The sequence below is a fragment of the Triticum aestivum genome, unplaced genomic scaffold, assembly GCF_018294505.1.
Source record: "Triticum aestivum cultivar Chinese Spring unplaced genomic scaffold, IWGSC CS RefSeq v2.1 scaffold227073, whole genome shotgun sequence".
Classification (NCBI taxonomy): domain Eukaryota; kingdom Viridiplantae; phylum Streptophyta; class Magnoliopsida; order Poales; family Poaceae; genus Triticum; species Triticum aestivum.
This window is the reverse complement of record NW_025233418.1, coordinates 1-8,123: the sequence shown is the minus strand read 5'-3', so window position 1 is coordinate 8,123 and position 8,123 is coordinate 1. Positions and strand designations below refer to the sequence as shown.

The 8,123-nt window shown below is 49.9% G+C and overlaps 1 long non-coding RNA gene across 1 annotated transcript; it reads left to right on the top strand.

Moving 5' to 3' along the window:
• Positions 1 to 36: 36 nt before the first annotated feature.
• On the top strand, positions 37 to 1,861 carry LOC123176068 (uncharacterized). The gene is made up of 4 exons (XR_006488346.1): positions 37 to 178; positions 253 to 284; positions 371 to 457; positions 1,801 to 1,861. It is a non-coding gene; the product is annotated as an uncharacterized lncRNA (long non-coding RNA).
• Positions 1,862 to 8,123: the final 6,262 nt, after the last annotated feature.

Here is an 8,123-nt window from a genome sequence, read left to right as displayed (position 1 = left end):
CCGAGACCGGTTCGATCGATCATGTCTGCGAGGGGATCAGGGGATCTGCTGCTTCCGCGTTGATAGGAAACCTCTTCGACCTCTTTCATCTTGATTGGATCCCCTTGGTCACTGCTACTTCTAGCTCTGATTGATTCAGGGCATGCTTGATCGAGGAGTGCAAGAAAACAACAAAAAGGTTTGGGGATTCTTGATTCCGCTCGCTTCTCTCGTTCCAATGTGTCGATTGGCATTTATGGGTGGAGCTTTTAGTCCTGCTGTAGGTTGAAGGGAAGGAGACGAAGGTAATGCGAGAGATGGACGAACTTGCGAGTTAAATTTGATGTGTGTCTAATGTGTCCAATCTTTTATTTACCTCCTGTTTCTGAAGGGCATGGGTACTTGAAAAATAAGCAATCACGTTGCCTCCATCTCCTACAGATCGAGTTCTTCCATGAATTTGACCCTAGACGATCTGGTAAGTGAGTCATTACTCGATGCAGTTTAGTAGTATCATTTATTCTTCTGGTATTAATATTTGATATACTTCTGAATACTATACGCAATAATGCATACTTCAATTATATACTGTATATATAATTAAGTAGGAGAATGTTTCAGTTATATTGGTTATTTAGTATATGACTTGTAAAAAAATTAGGCCTAATTTTTTGCATTCCGCACCGGGCCCCCGAATTCCTGGAGACGGCCCTGGTTAGAGGAGAATAGAAAGAGGGAACCGAACCAGGGATCAAGAGTGCAGGGAAGCGCCGGAGTTCCTTGGAATCGGTGGTGGAGAGAGAGGAATCGGGGAGAGAGCTGGCGGAGAGGATTTTATTTTTCTTTCATCCTTAGACGCATGATATTAGCGCAGGAGGTGGTGGTGGTGGATGAGGTTAAAGGCCTTCGTGGCTCGTGGGGAGGTGGCCAGGTGGGAGGGTTAACCCAAAGACAACACATGCTACAGTTTGTTTCTACATATGTGTTGCTATATGGGAGTGTTTGTTGTAGTGGGCTTTCCATAAAGTAACCATAAAGCTGATTTTCACTATTTACGACGACAATATTCAGCGTCTGATCGAACTGAAAATATTTATGTGGGGTTAGAACATTTCCAGTACCCACCATAATAATTTTCAACGCGTTCTGAAACAATTCCAGTTTAGTGATTTTCATCTGCGAAAAGCATCTGAACCGGTTCCTGCAGCTCCGGAACATTTTCGGTTTTTATTTTTGAAAATTCCAAAAAGTTACCTGTATGATTCTGGCACCCTCCAAGAATATTCAGGCATGTGCCGAAACCATTTTGACTTAATGGCATACCCCGAAACAACTATTTCGGTTTCACCGAAACTCATCCGGTGACCTCTCTCTGCGGAACTTTTCCACTGTCCGAAACTTTTCGGTGTCTGAAACTTTTTCGATGATTTTCTCTCAGACTCCCTGTCTAGTATTCAGCAGATAGATGACCCTTAAGAGTGTGACCCTATAGGTTCGGTGAAGTAAAGACATGACCCGGAACCCCTTCCGATCAATGATCAACATCGGAGCCGTGGACACCCATATTGACCCATATACCCACACGAATAAATATTCGAGTGAACCTCCAGTTGTAGTGAGCTATTCCTATTGCTTCGCGATAAGTCACAAACACCCGAGGTGAGATTTGTTGCATCCCCGTGGACGAACAATTTGTCCACCATGCAAGTTACCTCGTCACAGGGAGCAGTTCATGATGGTAACTATTACTAACTTTTCATTATTTCAAGCAGTCAACTATATGTTTCGTGCTCACATGTCATGCTTCCAAAATTTGCATAGGTTGTTCCTCGTTGGTGCTATGGAAGGCATTACGAATGGGCGAGTTTGGTGGATAGGTGGCTCGGCGCCGATGCAGAGTTTGCTGCCAAGAGCATCAAGGCCCGGGCTAACCGTGGAGCCGACGGGACACACGGCCAAGGAAACAGGAACCACTGGGGCTTCAAGGCCATGAAGGTATATCTATGTGCATGATGCATTTTTGTTCTTCTTTACCGTCATGTTCTTATGTATGGCTAACTTCTATTTGACGTTGTAGGAGGACAAGTTGAAGAGGCCGCTCTCAGACATGGAGTCGTGGAAGCTGGCCCGCGAGCGGAGTCATCGCAAGGAGGGCGAGAGCCAGTACTACGGCAAGACCGAGGAGCACCTGGGGTCTTACATTCATCACTATCAGGAGTTGCATCCGGATGTTCCTGTTGCTGAGGTCGCCCAGTCTCAGATCGACGACACGGCGATGGTGGCCATCCAGGGGAAGAAGAATGGCCGGTGTCCGTGTTTCGACGGCTTGATCACTCCTTCGATCTCGTACACACGGCTTCGGGCTACCAACCCGAGCCAGTTAGAGAGTACGGGGCGTTCACAGACTCCCTTAGCCCGCCAGCATGCTGTAAGTACTTCCTCTTTATCTCTTTCTATCTAGCATTCTAAGTTTATTTTCAGCATTGCTCACTTAGAAACAACCTAAATTATGTAGGCATATAAGGAGTTTGTCGAGCATAGGAATCTCGAGGTGCGGGAGTACTTGAAACGAGTGAAGGCAAACGATGATTACAACCGTCAGATGATGAGGTTAGTTTTGCCCTCTTAAAACCAAGCTAAATTTTTGCACTTTCATTCCTTCTGATCTTCTAGTTTGCTTGTTTAACTAACATTCAGGCTATGTTGGCGTCTTGGAGTAACCACATGGATCCACCACAAATGGGACCCCCACCACCACCTGCGGGAGAACCCCACACGTGCCCACTTTCGATGAATGGGTGGCACTAGGCAGTGATGGTTCGGTTAGTACATTTGCCTAACTACTGGCAAACTAGTTCTCGTTCATTCAACACTATCATATCATATTTACCGTTAGAATCTTTTCTGAAACATGTAAGGGACCGGTGGCTCGACTACTACTCCGTCGACCCCAGTCACTCCGATCTGGCAGAGTGGTGGTGGTCGCGATGGCGGTTTTGGCGGAGGTGGTGGTTTTGGCGGAGGTGGTTTTGCTTGATGATTCCGTGCATGTGGCCATCGTGCCATGCCTTTCATATTCCTACTTTTATGATGTTTCATGTCTTGCACTACTTTTATGTTCATGAACTTCCGTCGGTGATGATCTTTAGATGATGTGATGAATTTGAGTATGTTTAGATGATGATGGTGAACTTGAGTATGTTTAGATGAACTTGAGCATGTTTAGATGATGAATTGTCATATTTCTGCATAATTTCATATTGTTCTGTTTTGAAATGCTGTCAAATGAATTGGAAAAGAGAAAACAGGGAAAATAAAAAAAATAAAAAAAACCTATGCCTACGGCAAAGCCGTCGACATATATACGCCCAGCAGTCACTAGTAGAAAAATGGTCAGACGTGAAGCACATTAGTGCCGGTTTGATTTTGGCCCGGTACTAATGATACCATTAGTGCCGGCTCGAACGGATTTGCATTAATGTCAGTTCGTGTTGAACCTTTAGTACCGGTTCGTGCCACGAACCGGTACTAAAGGGGTGGTGGCAGGCTGGCGTCAGGCCGGGGCCCCACGAGCCTCTTTAGTCCCGGTTTGTGGCACAAACCGGTACTAAAGGGCCAACCTTTAGTACCAGTTCGTGCGACGAACCGACACTAAAGGGGTCTAAGCTATAGTCCCGGTTGGAGACACAAACCGGGACTATAGGGCAATTTTCAAACTTGAAAAAATCATAACTAAATCATCGTAATTCAGAAAAATACATATAATATATCAAAATTTGCAGAACAAAAAGATTGATCCGGCCCTACTTACGTCGGTTTGTGCTCGTTTTCTTTAATGACATTCTTATCTACAGCGCCTCTTGGGCAGAGCACCTCCAGCATGTGGCCATCGTCTTCAACGAGCTTCGGGCGCATCATCTTCATCTTAAGCGCTCGAAATGCTCGTTCGGGACACCTTCGGTCGCTTACCTCGGCCATGTCATCTCGGCCGAGGGTGTGGCCATGGACGCCGACAAGGTGGCGGCCGTCGCGCCTGGCCCATTCCGCAGTCTCCACGGGCTCTTTGCGGCTTCCTTGGTCTTGCCGGGTACTACCGGAAGTTCATCCGGGAGTTTGGCCTTATCGCGGCCCCGCTCACGCGTCTCCTCCGCCGCGGCGCCTTCTCTTGGGATACGGAGGCCACTTCAGCGTTCGAGGCCCTCAAGGGGGCCCTCACGACGGGACCCGTACTGCAGATGCCGGACTTCGACCTTCCCTTCACCGTCGACTGCGACGCTTCCGGTGCGGGGTTTGGTGCGGTCCTGCACCAGGGCGATGGACCCCTCGCCTTCTTCAGCCGCCCCTTTGCTGCTCGCCATCTTAAATTGGCGGCGTATGAGCGTGAGCTCATTGGGTTGGTGCAGGCAGTACACCATTGGCGGCCCTATCTTTGGGGCCGTTCCTTCCGGATCCGCACGGACCACTACAGCCTCAAGTTCATGCTGGATCAGAGGCTCTCGACGGTTCCCCAACACCAGTGGATCAGTAAACTCTTTGGCTTTGATTTTACCGTCGAGTACCGGCCGGGTCGCCTCAACACCGTCGCCGACGCCCTATCTCGGCGTGACGCCGATGTGGACGATGGTGCGGCGGAAGGGGCTGCCTTCTGCATCATCACCGGGCCCTCTTTCGCCCTCTACGCCGACATTCGCCGGGCGAACGCTGCCGCGGCCGACGCCCTCCTCCTGCAGCAGCAGCTGGCGGCGGGCGAGCTAGAGGAGCCGTGGCGTCTAGCTGACGACCTGCTTCTCCACGGGCGCCGCGTCTTTGTTCCGGACCACGACGATCTTCGTCAGCAGGTGTTGCGTCTCGCCCACTCGGCGGGCCATGAGGGCGTGCAGAAGACGCTACATCGCCTCCGCGCCGACTTCTACATTCCAGGTGATCGTGCCCTGGTCCGCGACTGGGTACGGTCTTGTGTGACGTGCCAGCGCAACAAAATGGAGACCCTGCGACCAGTTGGTATGCTTCAGCCCTTGGAGGTCCCGTCTCAGGTTTGGGCGGACATGTCCATGGACTTCATTGAGGGCCTTCCCAAGGTGGGCGGCAAGTCCGTCATTCTCACGGTGGTCAACCGCTTCTCCAAGTATGCTCATTTCATCGCCCTTGGCCATCCATATTCAGCGGCATCTGTCGCACGGGCCTTCTTCGATGGCATTGTCCGTCTCCACGGGTTCCCTTCTTTGATCGTCAATGATCGAGATCCTGTGTTCACGGGTCATGTATGGCGCGACCTCTTCCGACTGGCAGGCGTGAAGCTCCGCCTAAGTACCGCCTTCCACCCTCAGACAGACGGCCAGTCTGAGATCGTTAACAAGGTGATTGCCATGTATTTGCGTTGTGTTACAGGTGATCGCCCTCGCGCATGGGTGGACTGGCTCTCGTGGGCGGAGTACTGCTACAACACCTCTTACCACTTCGCCCTCCGTGCTACGCCCTTTGAGGTGGTGTATGGCCGGCCGCCCCCGCCAATTCTGCCGGTTGATCCAGCCTCGGCGCGGACCGAGGCAGCCGGGGCTCTTTTGAGGAGCCGTGATGAGATGCTCGCAGAGGTCCAGCAACAACTCCTCCAGGCCCAGCAGTTTGCCAAACGATACTATGATGGCCACCATCGCGAGGCGGAGTTCGCGGTGGGTGATTGGGTCTGGCTGCGTCTACTTCATCGCTCTACGCAGTCGTTGGACCCCCGCGCGAGGAAGAAGCTCGGTCCTCGCTATGCCGGTCCCTTTGCTATCCTGGAATGCATTGGCAAAGTGGCATACCGTCTTCAGCTTCCGGCAGGTGCACGGATCCATGATGTCTTCCATGTCGGGCTGCTCAAGCCTTTCCGCGGCGATCCACCCGCGGCACCACCGGCGCTTCCGCCGCTCGCGGACGGGCGTCTCCTTCCTGCACCAGAGAAGGCGCTGAAGGCTCAGCTGCGCCGAGGCTCCTGGTATGTGTTGATTCGGTGGGCTGGACTACCAGAGGAGGACGCTACATGGGAGCAACGCGAGGAGTTCCGCCAGCACTACCCCGACTTTCAGCTCGAGGACGAGCTGTTTGCGCAGGCGGGGAGAGATGTTATGACCGGCCAGGTCTATGGCCGCCGGGGGCCCACTGGGCAGGCTTAAGGCCCAAGTTATCTTAGTTTATTTTCAGATTATGATTATATATACAAGTTGTAAGACTATTTTGAGGATTAAGCAATAAGACTATTCTATTGCCCGGCTCCCAGAGGAGCCGGAATCCTAAGCCCTAGCCTCTCTCTCTCTCCTGCGCCGCCGCCACCCAGCCGCAAGGACGGCTCCTCGCCGCCGGCCGCCGCGTTCTAGCCCACGCCCCGCACCCTCCTTTCCCTACCACCTACGATCTAGAGGAGTCCGAACCCTAGCTCCTAACACTTTCTCATCTGTTATATGAAAATTACTTTCGTTAGAAACCAAAAATATGTGTTAGGTAGGATAACAGTACTCTCGGGCAGCATTCAATAGACCTCAGGTCCAGATTTGTGTAATCTTCTCACCACAAAAGGCACATCAATGACATCAGTACATCATGGAAAGCAGGCACTGTAGAAGATAAAATCAGTCACATTTCATTCACGAGAAGTGCAAGTCAATACTAGATGTTTGGATATATCATCACTCGGACGCAAGGACATACTAGGGTAGTATCCAGGGAGTCGTATCAACATTTCACAATTTCCCCTCTGCTATTGAACAGATAATAAAACCCAGCTTGAATATGTAACTGTGAATGACACAATATAAGGGTAAAATATATCTGTCGAGATCAAGATTTACATGCATATTGACTAAAACTTTACTTTCTCTAAGATTTAAGAAATTTACCTCTAGAAGGAGGATGCCTTTTAGAACTTCGTACCAGCCAGCTAAATAACAATGCAACTAATAACAAACTACACATATGGAACGTTAAACTTGAATTTATCCTAAAGGTTGAAAACTTTCAACTTAAATTAAGCATGCCCAGTTGGTGTAAGAAAGTGCTACTCCCTCCGTCCCATAATATAAGAATGTTTTTACACTAGTGTAGTGTCTAAAACGTTCTTATATTATGGGACGGAGGGAGTACTATATAAGGAACTAAAGTCTGTAAAGAAAGGCACCTCCTACACATTTGAGCGATGATGATGTTCAGCTGCTACAGCATACTCAGCATAAATGAAATCTCAACTACAACCTGAAGATAACAGATCGGGGCTTTTCTGTATGTTAGGAAACTGAAATAATATAACAGTGCAAAGAAGCAACAAAAAATGTGTATCAGTCCCAAATAAAAGCTATCGAAATTGTTAGGCATTGTTATCATTACTTACAGATCCAAAGTTTTGTGGCGTAAACATAGACGATAATTTCTTTTACCAAGCACAATGAAGAAGTTACAGATCGAAAAAAACTGAAGTTACAGAGTATATCAGACTATCCGTGCCATGTCATCAAGCTGGTATTAGCAAAAACAAACAGCCATAAATTAATTAAGTACACACTGATTCCCTGGTACTTACAACCTGGTATTTCAGTGCGCGCACAACTACAGTGGAGAACTCAGACCATGGAGTGGCATGGATGCATAGATCAGGCGAGTGATCAACGTAGCATAGATAATCGTCAAAATTGCTGGAGAAGAAACAGCCTTGGCATGATGGCCAAGCCACACCGAATGCCAGCAAGTGTAAGATCAGAGGGGATCGGGCCTTACTGAACCGTCGGCGTTGGAGTCAAGGTAGCTGAGGGAGCACAGCACCGTCGAGCCCGAGACGATAGCCGCTTGTGCAGAGAGGCGGGGTGGTCGGCTGACAAACCGGAGGTGCCAAAGCTGCGCCGGCGACCCGTGGGGGTCTAGGGTTTCTGCGGGGGCATGGGCAGGGTCGCATAGGACGTCGGGGAGGCGGCGGGCTGCGGGTTAGAGGCAGGGCCGTTGAGGGGCCTGTGCGGGCGGTGCGACCGCACAGGGCCCCCAAATTTCAGGGGCCTTGGGCCATATGGTTAATGTATATATTCTGAGTTTGGGCCGTTTTCATTATTCGTCAATGGTTGGAGCCAGCAGTTAACTGGGCTCCATCGCTCTCCCGAACTGGGCCTGTACGCCTGGTCATTATC